Source organism: Capsicum annuum, chromosome 11 (assembly GCF_002878395.1).
Source record: "Capsicum annuum cultivar UCD-10X-F1 chromosome 11, UCD10Xv1.1, whole genome shotgun sequence".
Classification (NCBI taxonomy): Eukaryota; Viridiplantae; Streptophyta; class Magnoliopsida; order Solanales; family Solanaceae; genus Capsicum; species Capsicum annuum.
Genome location: NC_061121.1, coordinates 186,505,804 through 186,523,017, shown reverse-complemented (window position 1 = coordinate 186,523,017; position 17,214 = coordinate 186,505,804). Strand labels below are relative to the sequence as shown.

At 36.3% G+C, this 17,214-nt stretch overlaps 1 long non-coding RNA gene across 5 annotated transcripts in view; it reads left to right on the top strand.

Moving 5' to 3' along the window:
- The window catches only part of LOC107848620, a 34,851-nt gene extending 18,831 nt beyond the window's left edge, over positions 1-16,020 (top strand). The window contains exons 2-5 of one of the 5 annotated variants that reach the window (XR_007046948.1): positions 2,199-3,375; positions 13,211-13,309; positions 14,435-14,646; positions 15,543-16,020. This is a non-coding gene — a long non-coding RNA (uncharacterized LOC107848620). Of the gene's footprint in view, positions 1-2,198; positions 3,376-4,793; positions 4,847-7,187; positions 7,815-11,284; positions 11,773-13,210; positions 13,310-14,434; positions 14,647-15,542 lie in introns of those variants that run through there. The other 4 variants (XR_007046950.1, XR_007046946.1, XR_007046949.1 and 1 more) reach the window with 4 other exon arrangements.
- The last annotated feature ends 1,194 nt before the right edge of the window (positions 16,021-17,214 follow it).

Below are 17,214 nucleotides of genomic sequence, written 5' to 3'. Positions count from 1 at the left end.
TGTTGCATGCATTCTTATTCTTGTGCATTACTTATTGAATGAATTATGAGAAATTAATATGCATCCCTATACGTTTACACATTTTAAGATTCCCAAGTGCTTGAAGAAATGCTTTAGTGATTGTAATGGTGAATGAAAGTCCATTGTCATGGTTATTCAAGAATAGTTATGTTTAACTTTTATGTTATCAAGTCCTTGGGGTGTTTATACTCGACAAATTAGTTGTAAGTCTAGAGCTAGTGTCAGTTTCAAGATACTCTCAATCAAACCATGATTAGTAGAATTCAGACAGTTACAGAACGTAAAGAAATTCAGTAATCTTATTATTAGTGCAATTCAGTCTCAGTATCAGTCTAATCCAACTAAGTATTCAGATCTGGTTCAATAGTATTCAGTAGTATTTAGTATTCAGTTCAGGCTTTAGTGAAACTCAGTAAGCTAACAAGAACTTAGTAGCATTCAGTTATATAGTAGAATTCGGGCAACATTCTATCAGATAATGAAACCAAGCAAACTTAGTCAGATTAGTCAAGTAATATAGTCAATAATAGATTTAGCTTCATCTAAGTTCAGTTAAGAATTAGTTCAGAGTATTTTAGTTCGGAGTATGAACTAGCACCGAATGAGTACAAGGATGACGGCTTCCTCGTTAGAGAGGTAGAGTCGTCAACAATAATCTCTATACTACAGAACTGCGTAGCCAGCACAGGATCAGGAGTCACCCACTAGATTAAGGCTTGACTACCTTCTAGGAGTCACCCGTTACCTTAGGCTTGACTTCCTAATTAGGAGTCACCCGCTAGATTAAGGCTTAATTACCTTTTAGGAGTCATACATTTCCTTAGGATTAACTTTCTATTTAGGGTCACCCATTAGAGAGGCTTGACCATAGTAGTGTCTATACTCATGGCACAATACTGACATCCTTCCAGCTGGGTTACAAGTTTAACCCCACTAGTTTAGATTTGGGGCATGTCAGTTTAGTGAGAACTCCAATAATTACAGTTCAGTCTTAGTCATCACAGTAGCACTTAGAAATCAGGACTATCAAATACAGTCATTCAGCTTGGTGAGGAACTTAGATAGTTTCATATATTCATAGACCACCCACTAGAAAGGACTGGCCTCATATGAAGTTAACCAGTATCAGTATTAATTGATTCAGAGATCGCCCACTAGATAGGCCTGATCTAAAACTCAGATTCAATCATTCCTTATCATTATTACTAGATTTGAAGATCATCCGCTAGATAGGTTTGATCTCAGTTTCAGTTGATACTAGTAAGCTCATAGTTCAGTTATCAGTAGACTCAGTTATTTAGACTCTTAGTGTTAGTAAATGCAGATATCAGTATTAGTAAACTTAGTAATTCAGTATTCAGAGTTTGTATTCTGTGTTACTACAATTCCAGTTTTAGTTTGTTCGTTCATGCATATATCCTCATTTAGTATTCCCATGTTATTCAGTTAAGTAATATTCATGCATAAGCCCTTGCATTCAGCCTTACCTCATCTAGCATACCAGTACATTTAAAGTACTGACGCATACTTTCCTGCATTATGGTGTCTTATACCAGAGTTTCAGACGTATGGGACTTAGAGCACCCATAGCAATCCAGACTCAGTCAGCAGCAGTAGACGTAGCAGTGAGTCCTTTTCATTTGAGAATGATCCGTATTTTACTATGGCATTGATTCGGTTTATTTTTAGCAGATGGAGTTAGTTCGGGACATGTCCCATCAACTCTATAGTTTAGACAGTTTAGAGGCTTTTCAGACAGATGTATTAGTATTCAATTTTCAATTTTGAGTATTTTTGATGTTTTAAACCTTATGGCAAGTTTTCGCCAGTTTTTCTCATTTGTTTCAGTATATTATGCAGTTCTCTAGTACAGGTACCAGCAGAGGGTTAGCTTGTGGTCCTTTGTGATCATGAGTACCATGTGGCATTTTGGTTCAAGAAAATCAGGGCGTTACAAACTTGGTATCAGAGCCTAAGGTTCAATAGTATCCTAGGAAGTCTAAAAAACTGCATCTAGTAGAGTGGTGTGCATGGGTGTGTTGCGCACCACACTTATGTACAAGACGCTATAAGATGTTTTAGGAATAGTTTCCCTTCGTTTAGTATTCACATCGTGCAAGTAAGCATGAGCTTGAGTTGAACTCTCATTCTAATCAATTTTCTCTTTTCGTTTACAGAATATGCCTCTTCGCAGAGATAATGCCCGTAGGAATGACAACCAGCCACCTCAGCCGGTAGATCCTTCAAATGAAAATGTGTCATACGCAGAGTTCCAAGTAGTTTTTGAGGAGCTAGCCCAAGCGGTGATAACTAATATTCAGGTTAATCATCAGGCTGCAGCCCTACCTCAGCAAGATGGGGATTCATCCACAGCTAGGATAAAAAATTTCATAAGAATGAACCTGCCAGAATTCTTTAGGTCAGTGGCAGGTGGGGACCCACAGTTTTATCTTGAGGAGGTAAAGAAGATCACCTAGATTATGTATGTGTCTGAGGAGGAGAGTGTAGAATTAGCATCCTATAGGCTGGAGGATATTGCTAATGATTGGGTAGTGATGTGGAAGAAGAGTAGTGAGGAGGATATAGCTTCCATGACTTGGCAAGTATTTCAGGATGCCTTCTTAGATAAGTTTTTCCCATTAGATATAAGGAAAGGTAAGCTGGAAGAGTTCATGAACCTGAGGCAAGTCTCCATAATAGTAAAGGAGTATTATCTTAAGATCAATCAGTTGGCTAAGTATACTTCTGACTTGATAGCTGACCCTAGAGCTAGCATGAGTAAGTTTGTGACTGGTGTATCTGGGTTGGTGTTGAAGAAGTATAGAACTGCTATGCTCAATAGAGACATGGATCTTGCTAGGTTAATGATACATGCTCAATAGATAGAGGCAGATAAATCTAAAAAGAGAGAGAGATCTAATAAGAGATCCAGAGTAGGTAGTTTTAACTTTTCTTAGGCTGGATCACAGGGTGGTACTTGTTCTCAGCATAGCCAGAAATTTTTAGTCCCAGCTCTATCCTCAGCCAGTGTACTCACACCAAAGTTTGGGGATGTCAGCTAGGATGGGGCGCCAGGATCCAAAACCCAGGGTAGTGCAAGCAGTGTTCATACCTATCCATTTTGTGGAGAGTATGGCAAGAATCACCTAGATATGTGTAAAGCAAACAATCAGGAATGCTTTGGATGTGGTAAGCTAGGCTACAGAATTCGTAAGTGTAGAGTGCTAGCTCAGTAGGGTAGAGATTCGCATCAGCAAAGCACCACTCCTAGTACCACTAGTGGTCAGTATCTGAACCGACTCTATGCACTTCAGACTCGCCATGACCAGGAAAGTTTCCCTGACATAGATTTGGGTACGTTACGAGTCTTTTATCTTCATGATATGCATTGTTAGATCCTTTACTCCCACATAAGCTTAAGTTTTCAGTATGAGTTAGTTTGATCAGCCAGTAATTCAGTATAGTAGTCAGATGCTTGTATTCCTATCTCTTTATCTAATCATACTATCAGAAATCTCCGAAATGTAACTATTCCAAGATAGAGTATCCTAGTAGTTGTGAGTATAGCTCAGTTCACATATTATGCATCAGTTTCAGATCTTAGACGATCAATTATGACCCAATTTGTAGGTGCCCTGTGCTTCACCCTAATATTTCAGCGAAATATTCTTAAAGGGACATAGAGTCCCAAGGGGGAGATACCCCATAATATTCTGATGCTTTCATGTCCTTAAACTTATTTAGTTGCATGTTTAGACTTTCCTTACGAAGTTAATACCAGTTATCATAGCATATTCAGTCATGCATTCAAGAATCAGTTATATTCATGCATTAGATATGTATGTTCAGTAGAAAAAGTTCAGTTTTTCAGTGTACACAGTCATGCATTACTGAGAGAAACTCAGTCATGCATCCATGCATCAGATATGCATGTCCATTATGAGAATTTAACCTATGATTTGCTTTAGTCGAGTAGTCCATGCATCAGATATGCATGTCCAGTATAAGAACTCAAAATATCAGTAGTTTTATGTCACATAGTCAGGTTTCAAATGTTCACGTCCCTTAAGTAAGTTCAGTCGATCAGTACTCTTAGCCTAACAAGTGACATTTGATGATACATGTTCCCAAGGGGGAGATATTGTAAAACCCCGAACTTCCTTAAAGCTTATTTCTATCTCTATAAGATTAAGAGATGACTTCTAAAGTGAGTAGTGCTTAAACCATATTGAATTTTCATAATTTTAACTTTTTATCATTTAGGAAATTGAATTCTCTTTCCAAAGATACCCATTTAGTCAAAATTCTATGTCAGAATAGAAAGTTATGGCCAAATTATAGAAGGCAGTCAGAACCGCCCAGGTGTGATGAAAAGGGGTCGACGGGTCATTGAGTAAGCGATGGACCATCGCCCAAACCATCGCAGAGGAGACAGTGAGATCTCATTTTGGTTAAGCGTGATGGTAAGGTCGACGGACCGTTGGGCCAGCGATAAACCATCGCCGATGAGGCAGTGAACCCAGTTCTCACCACGTACGATGGTCAGGACCGATGGACCATCGGTCCCTCGACGGACTGTTGCACCCACCATCGCATATCTCGTTCAGTGATTTTTAGTCATTTTAGTAAGGGTTTTTTGATTTTTTCCACCCTTTTTAACACCTATTTATATCAGATTAAGGCTCATAACTTCATTATTAATCTATAACATCAAATTAGGGTTTCTCTCAAAGATCAATTACTAAGAACAAGATCAAAACCCTTCTTCAAGAAAATACAAGAAACCAAGAATCTCTCCAAGAACCTTCAAGAAATAGTCTCTAAGGTATGTTAGATGTTTATTCTTGGATTCCTTCCACCTAAGAAGTCCAAGAATCCTTTTCAAAATTACAAAGTTTATATATTTATGAGATTTCATGATTTATATGTATTGAAGTTTATGATTATGTGTTGTTGAGTTTTAATTCATGATTTAGACTACAGGTATTAACAACTGATTCTAGCATGTGATTAATTATGTGATGTTCATGATAATCCCTCATTAAGTTGCATGTTGGTTGATGAAATCATGATACTTAGGTATAGTATTTGTTGTATAACCAAAGCATGCTCCCATATGTTTGATAAAATGATCATGTGAAGGAAATAGGGTCATTATAGCATGATGACAAGAAATCCCCAAATTGTGTATAAATTCATGTATGCCAAGTGTTTGTTGAAATGTCTTAGTAAGTGAATTATGATATGTTGCATGCATTCTTATGTTTGTGCATTCCTTATTGAATGAGTTATGATAAATTAGTATGCATCCCTATATCTTTACACGTTTTAAGATTCCCAAGTGCTTGAAGAAATGCTTTAGTGATTGTAATGGTAAATGAAAGTCCATTGTCATGGTTATTCAAGAATGGTTATGTTTAACTTTGATGTTATCGAGTCCTAGGGATATTTATACCCAACAAATTAGCTGCAATTCTACAGCCATTGTCAGGTTCAAGATACTCTAAATCAAGCCATGATTAGTAGAATTCAGACAGTTACAGAATGTAAGAAAATTCAGTAATCTTAGTATTAGTGCAATTCATTCTTAGTATCAGTCTAATCAAACTAAGTATTTAGTACTGGTACAATAGTATTTGGTAGTATTCAGTATTCAGTTTAGGCTTCAGTGAAACTCAGTAAGCTAACAAGAATTTAGTAGCATTCAGTCATATTGTAGAATCCGAGCAGCATTTCATCAGATAATGGAACTAAGCAAACTCAGACAGATCAGTCAAGTAATATAGTCAATAATAGATTCAGCTCCATCTAAGTTCAATTAAGAATCAGTTCAAAGTCTTTCAGTTAGGAGTAGGAACTAGCATCGAGCGAGTACAAGGATGATGGTTTTCCCATTAGAGAGGTAGAGTCGTTAGCAGCAATCTCTGTACTTCAGAAATGCGTAGCCAACGTGGGATTAGGAGTCACCCTCTAGATTAAGGCTTGACTACCTTCTAGGAGTCACCCATTTCCTTAAGCCTGACTTCCTGATCAGGAGCCACTCACTAGATTAAGGCTTGACTACCTTCTAGGAGTTACCCATTGCTTTAGGCTTGACTTTCTGTTCAGGGTCACCCGTTAAAGAGGCTAGACCATAGTAGTATCTATAGACGTGGCATGGTACTAACACCCTTCCAGTTGGGGTTACAGATTGTACCCCATTAGTTCAGATTGGGGCATGTTGGTTAAGTGAGAACTTCCACAGTTACAGTTCAGTCTCAGTCATCACAGTAGCACTCGAAAATCAGGACTGTTAGATATGGTCATTCAGCTCAGTGAGAATCTAAGATGGTTCCATAGATTTATAGACCACCCGTTAGAAAGGCTTGGTCTCACATAAAGTTAACCAGTATCAGTATTAATCGATTCAGAGATCGCCCGCTAGATAGGCCTGATCTCAAACTCCGATTCAATCCTTCCTTATAATTATTACTAGATTTAAAGATTATCCGCTAGATAGGTTTGATCTCAATTTAAATCAGCCAATATTAGTAAGCTTAGAGTTCAGTTATCAGTAAACTCAGTTATTCAGACTCTCAGTGTTAGTAAATACAGATATCAGTATTAGTAAACTCAGTAAGTTATTATTTAAAAACCAGTACTCAGAGTTCGTATTCAGTGTTACTACAATTCCAGTTTTGGTTTATACGTTCATGCATATATCCCCCTTCAGTATTCTCATGTTATTCAGTTAAGCAATGTTCATGCATAAGCCCTTGTATTCAACCTTAACTCATCTGGCATATTAGTACATTCAAATTACTAACGCATACTTTCCTACGCTATGGTGTCTTACACCATAGGTTCAAACGTACGGGACCCAGGACACCCATAGCAGTCCTGACTCAGTCATGACGTAGCAATGAGTCCTCTTCATTCGAGAATGATTCATATTTTATTATGGTATTACATTCAATTTATTTTTAGCAGATGGAGTTAGTTAGGGACATGTCCCATCAAATCCATAGTTCAGATAGTTTAGAGGCTTTTCAAACAAATGTATCAGTATTCAGTTTTCAGTTTTGAGTATTTTAGAAGTTTTGAATCTTATGGTAAGTTTTTGCCAGTTTTCCGCATTTATTTTAGTATATTATTCAATGCTCAGTTATAGGTACTAGCAGAGGGTTAACTTGTGGTCCTTTGGGATCATGAGCACTGTGTGTCATTCTGGTTTCAAAAAATTGGGGTGTTACACGTATGGTTTGGGTTTTTCCTTCACTTAATCAGAGACTTAGTAACTTAACTTTGATCTGAATATGAATGGATCGCCATGAGTCGTAAGTTAGGGTAAAACTTATACCATTGACTCGTATGGTAGACAATTCTCAAACTTCTGTTGATTTTATTCTGTAAGGGGTACGATTTAGGGGTACTAATCATATGGTTTGGGTATGACATGGTTTGGGCAATTCATATGGTGGACAGTGTTAGGTCTAATAGGGAGGCCTAGGGTACAAGTGGTGGATACCACTCGTATCGAAGGGTACGAGTAGTATGGGGTAGTCGTACCATCTAACGAAAATTTTAAGCGGGTTAAGTTGGGGTAGTCTGGACATTTCCCCACTTAACCACTTAAGGCCCACAACTATAACTCTTTTGGGACATTATTTACCCGATTATTCTAATCTAAAACACTTAGAAACTCTCTCAAATTCTCTCTAAGGGTCTTTGCTAAAGGAAGGCTACCGTTTCATCATGAGGATTAATCGGGGGCTTTTATAAGTGATTTCTCTATGTCATCTTCGTAATCGAAGGTATATACTCCTCCCTTGTTGCTAGTTCCAACTAAATGCATGTTTTATATAATGCTTTCATAGCATGATTATTGTATAGTTTTGGGGTTTTCAAATATATGTTGGGGTTTTAGTATTTAATGTTTAGTTATGGTTTTCCCATGTTTTAATTATATTTTTATATGCTTTAATGGTGGTTTGGATAATCGGTTGTATGGGAATGGTTAATTGGTAATTGGAATTGGTTTTAGAAACACTATGCCCCCAACATGTTTGATAAAATGCCTTTGATAATGCTTTTACTATATTATTGGACTTTCAATGGAACTATTGTATGTTATGGTTTGGTAATGGAACCCAAAATGGCATAAATGGTTTAAATAGTTTGGATAGGTAAAATGGTAAGGTTTAGTGGTCATGGTTATGGTTAATTAAACTTCCTTGAGGGATACAAGGGAACCCCCCAAGTAGACATGGAAATGAACACCTTATGGGGTATATGGGATTCCCCCAAGCAAATAAAATAATGGAACACTTATGGGGTATACGGGATTCCCCCAAGTTAAATTGATAATGTAATTTATGGGAACATGGGAATCACTTTACAAAAAAATATTGGCGAAGAAAATTGCTTGCAAGCTACAGTCGGTATGATGATACCCCTACTCATAGCCTTGGTTAATAATAATGGAATAATGGTTTTGTTGGATGGTAATGGTTTTAATTGGATAATAATGTTGGGGTGTAATAGCTAACCATAAAGGTATGAGTCCAATGGAGAGACACTGGAAACTCATGTTTGCCGATACGAGGGTTGGTCATAGCGACCATATATGATACTATGAGGTACATGGAATTCCTATAAGTATAATGTACATACGTATCATGGAGAGCAAAGGGTAATTGGGAATTCCCTACACTTATGGTATTTCTTGTTCGTGCAGCTACATGCATCAAGGTGCATTCAGGGGTTATACTGGACCTATATAGCCCATGGGTAGTTCTAGAAAGGTTAAGATACATGTACCCAGGTTAATGGTTTTAAAGGCATGCTAAACCTGGCTCCCTTTCCCGACATGGATATATTTATATATGTATGGTTTGTATGCATAGGGTTGGTTTACTTGTTTTTACTGGATAGCATTATTTTATCCTTCTTGATTTCATGTGCATTCACCTGCTACCCCTTTTTCGGGTGGCTAATCCCCATGTAATGCAGGAATCGACTATTTTACTCCTCCTTTTTAGTGATCGAATTCATGATTAGATATTAGATTAAAGTGGTGAGCTTCCATATTTTAGAAGGCATTATTTCATATCATGGATGACTTTACATAATTTAGTTATTTTATGGATATTGGTTATAGCTATGGTTGGGGCATATCCCAAATGGATATTATTTTTCTTTTGGTTAGAGGCTTTGTGGAACTACTATGGGTTGAAATGAGTGGTGTCGGTATTGATGTCAGCCTTAGTATTGGCATTGGTATTAGGGCTAATACTATTGGATTAAATTTATGATTGTTCCATCCTTTTATGTTAAGTTATGGACAGGAACTTAGTTTTTATATTGGGTTGGTTATAGTTGTTGGTTGGTAATGGATGGTTGGACTTGTTTGGGTTCGTCATGGTTATAGACCTATTCCAGAGTTTGGAATGGTAATAAACTCTATCTTGTTATATGTTCTAGTTCATCCGCCTTAGGGTATGTGTATTTGGAGGTTAAGTTGGGTAGCGGGGGTGGTCCTCAGTCCTGGTTGGACTTGGGATTGCCATTACGACAAGGCCCTAGTTTGGGTCGTGTCAAGTTGGTATCAAAGGCTTAGGTTCATGGTCAATTGGGAGTCCACAAATTCGTGTTGAGTATAGTCTCTTTTAATAATGTGTAGTGTGACACACTCATAAAAGAGAGGCTACAAGGCATTTAGAAATGTCTCACTTTCTTGGTATTCTATTGTCAATCTCGAAGTCTAAGTATTGGAATCTTCTCTAATCTTGGTTTGCTCATATTTTACAGTATGCCTCAATGATCTGAGATTTAAGGTAACTCTTTTTTTCCATCTAGGGATAATTTTAAAGGGACACGGTTTAATCAATGGATCCATACTCGATCTAGAGGTCTAGTCCCTAATTGTTCTGGAGTACCACCAGTTGCTACTAGTCTTCCTCAGGGTGAGGTAATGAATATGAAATTTCTTTAAGAAATTCATGTTATTGTTCAGTTGGTTACTGTTCAGACTGAGTGGGATGCATCTTTCATCTGCTGAGGCCACAAGGATTGGCCTTTTTATGAAGATGAATCCTCTTACTTTTTCTGGTGTGAAGGTAGAGGAGGATCCTCAAGGTTTCTTGGATGAAATAGAGAAAATCTTCAGGGTGATACAAGCCACGAATGTGGAAGGGGTAAATTTTGCTGCTTACCAACTTAAGGATATGGCATACCAATGGTACGAGGAGTGGGATAGGGAAAGAGGTGATATTGAGGAGTCAACTTTATGGGAGACTTTTTCTAATGCTTTTCTGGATTGCTTTTTTCCTCAGGAGTTGAGGGAAGCAAAGTTGGAGGATTTTTTTTATCTGAGCCAAGGGAAAATATCGGTCAAAGAATATGCCTTGAAATTTCATCAACTATCTAGGTATGCTCCGAAATTGGTATCCAATATGAGGGCAAAGATGAGAAAGTTCACTTCTGGTCTATCTTGAGATTTAATCCTAGAAAATCCAAAGATTGCATTGCTGATCAAAGATATGGATATCTTTAGGTTGGTTGTTATATGCAATAGCTAGAGGAAGAAAAGAGCAAACAGGCTAAGTTAGGGGAAAGGCAGGGTAAGAGGTTCAGTTATTTGAACAGGGTGGTGATTAACAGGAAGGTGGTTGAGACGACGATAAGTGGCTAAAGAAGAAGTGGGAGAGTTTTGGTTCTTTCTTTTCAGCTAGTGGTCCTTACTCGAAATAGTCGGGTGATAGGTGTCAGCAAGGTGGCAATAACTTTTGGGCACAAAGTGCCCAATCTCAAGAAAGTGGGGCTCAGTCAGCCTCATGATGCCCTCTTTACGTGTTTCGTGGTAGGCTACATAGGGGTTTCTATGATTGGGGGGGGGGGGGATAGGTGTTTCAAATATGGAAATCCATGCCATATACTTAGAAACTATCTGGTTGGTAAGAGTGTTTCGAGGGTGAGTAAGGCTCCAATAGCTTCATCTTCTGCTCTCGCACCTACGGGTGTTACTTCTACATCTGTTTTTTCTTCTAGTGCCGATGCAAGTCAGAATAGGTAATATGCTCTTGCTAGTTGGCAAGAATCCGAGGCATCACCAGATGTCGTTATTAGTACATTACAACCCTGTTCTTGGGACGTGTATTGTTTGCTAGATTAGAGGTCCACTCTCTCTTATGTGACCCCATTTGTGGCTGAGTATTTTGGTTTTGATCTCGAGGTTATTTTAGATCCTTTTTTAGTTTCTACCCTGGTAGGTGACTCTGTGATTGCTAAAAGGGTCTATAGGGGGTGTGGTATCTGTTGGTAGTAGCCAGACTTTGGTGGATATGTTTGAATTGGATATGGTGGATTTTGATGTTATTCTAGGAATGGATTAGTTACTCTTGTTATGCGTACATAGATTGTCGAACCCGTAAAGTTATCTTTAAGTTTCCTTGTGAGCTGGTTATAGAGTGGGAGGATGGTTCCCTTGCTCTTAAGGGGAGATTTATTTCTTATCTTACAGTTTGGAGATTAATCTTTAACCAAAAAGAATTCGGTTCAGATGTAGGATACCTATCCAGAAGTTTTTGCAACTTAATCAAAGATGATGGATCATCAAAGATTTGACCTTTTCTAACTCTTTCTGTAACTCACTAGAGGCCCGGGAAACAAAGAAAAGATGTGTACGAAAGAGATATCCAGCAACAAGAAGGAAAAAGATTGAATAGAGGAACTCCCGAGCATTTGGCAATCTTAGATTTATCGATATCAATGGTGACTGATTATTTTGATGAATCATTTCTTCTATATAAACAGTCTTTTGCCCAAATAAATCGCCGGGATATGTATAATACAACAATAAATTCGGTATAATTTCACAAGTAGAGTCTAAGGAGCGTGGTGTGTGTGCAATTACAGTGTAATTCATGACACTGTTCTATTAGCAATGCATATTGCAGCAAGTCATTAGATCTTCTCTCATCTTAAAATTTATCTCCAAAATAAGCTAAAATGAGCATGAAATTTGTCAAAAAGTGAAAAAAATTGAGCTTTATACCTTCAAATATATCTTACTGCATTGTTTTTGCATGTCAACGTTGTAAAATAGATGGTACTGATCGATAGCAGTGTCATCAGTGTTGAGTTTAAAGAAGTTTTGATCTGGTGGCTTCCATTTGTTGTATTTGATAGTGTGTGTTGGCTTCAGTTAGCTGAAGCTTAACTTCTATATCAATCAAGCTTGACAGTGGAACCAAACTCATTTTTTCTTTAAATAAATAACCTGAGTTCAAAGAAATAAACACCTAGCTAGTTAGTACTTTGTGGAAAACAAAATTATTTTTCCAACATCTGCTTTTGATCATGAGCCAAATTTAATTAGCCAGTGAGTTCTTGCTCTTTGTGAGTCTCAATGGTAACATCAGACTATGGATAAGCAACACAAATTAGCACATATCCAGTACTTATTTGTTCACTTTATATGTATCCATGCAAGTGACTCTGCCACCATTTGCAGATTTAAGCCCAAAATTTTGAATGGCCTTGAGGCTTGTCATTACTGGTTTAGTTTGTATTGAGGTCATTATTCCCAAAAAAATATTTTTCTTCTCAAATTTTAACATGAAGCAATAATCAATCAAGTATAAGCAACAAATGGATTGGAGAAAAACCATCAAGATGACATACTTGAAGTAGGAGAATGAACCCCTCGAAATCGTATATTCTTGAGTTCAAGTTTTCTTTTTATTGTGAGACAAGAAAAGTTTCTGCAAGTATAATTTTAAAGAGGGGAGTACATCAGGAGTCATCCAATATGGACTTTCTTTTAAATTGAGATTAGCTGAGATTTTCCTAGTTTCAGAGTTATTTTACCAAGTAAACAACTGTATTTAATAGTACGTCAATGAACTGGAATCTCTTTGATCGTCTCTGTACTTAGATCAACATTGAAATTGAAAGTTTTTGTCATTGATTCGGTCAGTATCCTCCCAAACTTTCTTTTTTATTCTGAAATAGCATGGTCTATTGCCAAAATTGGGAGAGATGGTAGATGCTTGTGAAATTTCATAACAACCTTCCTAGCTTAATTCATGCGTAATTCATTTTTGAAAAAATGGTTTCCTTTTATTTTGGAAATGTTATGATTGTTATCAAACTAAGCATGCATTGCACATTTGTAACTTTAAATATAATTTTTTCTTGGTCTTTGAAGGTAATCAACATGGAATGGGGTAATTTTCGTTCAACACATCTTCCAGTAACAGAATACGACCAAAATCTTGATACTTCGAGTTTAAACCCCGAGGAACAGGTAATAAAGACAATAATTCTATTCCTTTCAGTACTTTATCTTATATTTGATGTTGAACTTTTGGAAACTACACAAATTTATGGGAAAATGATTTCTGGCATGTATCTCGATGAAATTTTGTGTAGAGTATTGTGTAGAATGGCTGAAGAAGCTTCATTATTTGGTGATTATGTCCTACAAAAAATGAAAATTCCATTCATTATTTGGTGATTATGTCCCGCAAAAATTGAAAATTCCATTTATATTGAGGTAGCGTATTGCTTTGACCGACACATATGTTATGGTAGTGATTTACTTTTTGGCAGCCATGAACCCTACTCATCCCTTATAAAATTATTTCAAAAAATAAACACAGCCGATTGGAGACATGACGAGAAAGGGGAAAACTGAAAAAGATCCCAATTAGTGTGGCATCCACTGCAGAGAGTAGTTTCTTTGTCTAAGTTTACTTGCAATGCCATAGTGAATAGTTAGAGACTGTATAAATATAAAATTACTTCAGAAGGAATAAGTCATCATTCTGCCACAAGTGAGAAGCTAGATTCTATATAATGAGTTTAAGCTATATCTTGCATACATTATACCCTTGTGGTTGGTACCTTCCTTGGTCTCCGCGCATAGTGGGAGCTTTAATAATCCTGACTGCCCTTTAGTTTAAGTCATTATCTTGCTTGGATTCCTATTACATGCAATTCTGTCGCGCATTTATCAAATTCTGCTCTATGAAAGTTACTTTATTTGCAACTTAAGGTTTATGTAGTTGCACTAATATCTTACAATTTAAGTAAGTTATGCTTCTTATTGGCTAGGTATGCATACATTTATTCAGCATATATCAACTTTGAAGCATTAAATATTGAAAAAAAGTTATTTAGTGCCACACATGCAGAACTCCAAATATGGTTGCAATGCATCAGGATGAGTCTGTCGATCTCAAGGTGGTTGACAATGAGTTGTAGGATATCTTAGTGGTATTAAGATCAAACTTTTGACTGAAAATGGAACATTATTAATCTTATAAGCTTTTAGTCTTTTTTGTCCTTTATCGGAGCATCACTAAGTTGTCTTGATTTTAGTGGTGAATAACATATTTCTCATCCTATTTGCTAATATTTTTGGTCACAGGTTCCTAATTCTACCTTGAAAATGAGTAAAATATTTGTGGACTTATGTGACATTATCAACTCTCGTGAAACTCATCTTTCTGCAGCGTGGATTATGGGAATACTCAAGATATTAGGAAAAGACATTTGAAAGAATGAAGAGAAATAGAGATCTTTAGATTGATGAACGGACCATCGGTTATTGATAGCGGTGTTGGCATTGGGTTCATGAAGGTATTTTATCACATTCACAAGAATCTTAAATTCTAAACTTTCCTGAACTTTTGAAGAGAAGTATTGATACGTTTCTTCTCTTTGTGGTGCTAATGAATTATATATCAGTACTTGGATCTCTCTTCTATGATAAATGCTTGAATGTGAATAATTTATCTAAGTTATTCAACATCTTCTATTTTTTTCTCTGTATATAGTTTATCTGTTGCACAACAAAAATTATCTCTACTCCAACAAACTGGGTCCTTTCCATTAGTTTTCCTGATTTAGCCTCAGCTAATTCGTATGTTTCTTTGTATTCGCCTTCCATTAGAATCCTCATTAAAGTTAAAATGTATTTTATCATGAAATCTTGTGAAACAATGTTGGAAGAGTTTTTCATGAATCAATACAATAGTGATGTAATAAGATATGAAAAAGGTAATCTCCAGTATTTTATCCACCCGTACCTATGATGTACACGTGGCCTAGATATCAAATGTTGTGCTTTTGCCACTAGACCAAAGCCCTGTAACCTAGGATTTTCCTACATAGACTATACAAATGGTTTATTGAGATATCTATCACACATCAGATGGTTTACAACTTTACAATATGCTTGATATATTCCTCAACCCCTTGTAGTTTGTCTTATCTAATATACGAGGTGGATCAAGATCATATCGCTAAGTATATTAGATAGGATATTTGGGAAACTACTATTTTAATGTATGGAATATGGTCTTTTGTGCATATTGCAATGGGAGTTGGTTTTCGCCTAAACGTGCTACAAGTTTTCGAAAACTACTGTCTTTTATGCATATTGTAATGGGAATCGATTTTGGTATACACATGCTATGACATTTGGAAAGTGATGATTTTTTTCCTCTCAGTTGTCTGATTTGTCTTTATAACAGGGACGGTCAGTTCACATTCGACAATCTGCTGGTTGCTATTGAAAAATAACCTGCTAGCGGCATTGCAAAGCATGCCTTCAACTAACCAGCAATATAGAAAATCAGAGTTGCTACCTTCTATAGGAGCAACAGCGAGACACATTAGGTCTACAACATGTACCATTATTAGTGTTTTTGTATAGATAGACAAAATTGTTGGATGGCCAAAGTTGTTACAGGCACTTGTTAGTAGCTTGGACATTAGTGACATAAATCATGTGGAAGGAGCCATGGATGCTTTATCAAAGGTGCCATTTCTCGGTTATTTAACATGAATTTCATTTGATAGTCCCATAGTATACAGTGTGAAACTTGGCGTCAATGCCAATATAGCAAATTGTTGTATAAATACAATGAGAAACAACTATTGTGTTCATCAAATGAGACCATTAAGATTGATAAATTATATGTGCAACGTATGTTGTAAGGGTTAATGATATTTGTCTCTCCTTACATTGTCAGTGAACGTGAAAGTAAAGTGGTAAAATGGATAAAGTGGACTTGTCTAATATGTGTTTTTCACAACTAATACTTAACTGACATGCTGACGATCTTCAGCAATGCAGATATGCGAGGATGTCCCATAACTTCTTAATTCTGATATTTTTGGATTATCTGAATGACCCTTTACTATTTTCCTTCCAAGGTTTCTCTAGGTTAGCAAATTCTTTCCTTATTGTAATTCATTTATTGGCTCAACTTTTTATTTGGTTGCTTATTTTGTCATGTAGTTTACTATTAATCAATTCTAGCTTTATAGTTTCGTTCTAACTCGATCATTCAATGGACAGCTTTTCCAGTCATTCTCTTATAAACCTATCATTGAGTTCTGTTAATCAATATATATTATGATGCCTAAAGTGAGTACCCCTTCTATTAACTTATCCAGTTATCTCCTTCAACTCCTTTAACTGTTGTCGTGGCCCATTTTCACCTTTTTGCTCATCTGGTTGCTGTTCTTATTTTAGATTTTGCATCTGTCCATGGATAAATACCTTCAAAGTTTGTTTTTTCTTGCCAATGAACCTACTCCTGAAATGCGAAAGTTGGTAAGGAATAGTACTGGAATGTCTAATCTTCATGGTTTCTCTGTCCTCATCAGTGTAGGGTTTATTTTTGGTGTAATTTTTTTGTAGTTGTTTGTTCATTTTGAATGGGTAGGAAAAATGCAATGATCAAATTTGAATGGTGGCTTTCACAAGTCAACACGATCTAGATTGAAGTGAATGATGAATTTTTTAACTATTCTAATATATGCTTAAATACATTTAATTATGTGCGGAACTTATAAGTGGAAACTTTAAAATATTGTTTTGTAATTAGTATGTGTAGTGAAAGACATTTTTATTATGTTGTTTTCTAATTAGTATGTAAAAGACATGTTTTTTTGAAATCAAATCTATGTACTTCAATTATTTATTAGCTAATTGGTGCATGAGATTTTATATATATATATATATGTATGTATATATGTATGTTTATGTAATGTGCTTAGTGATGTATACATTTCAATCAAAATAATTGTTTTTCAATTAGAAATTACGTACTAACATTTATCTGCCTAATGTCATTTCTGTAAAATGTGGCTTGAACTAACAAATTTTAGTCAATATTTCTACACTTCAAAAGTGTG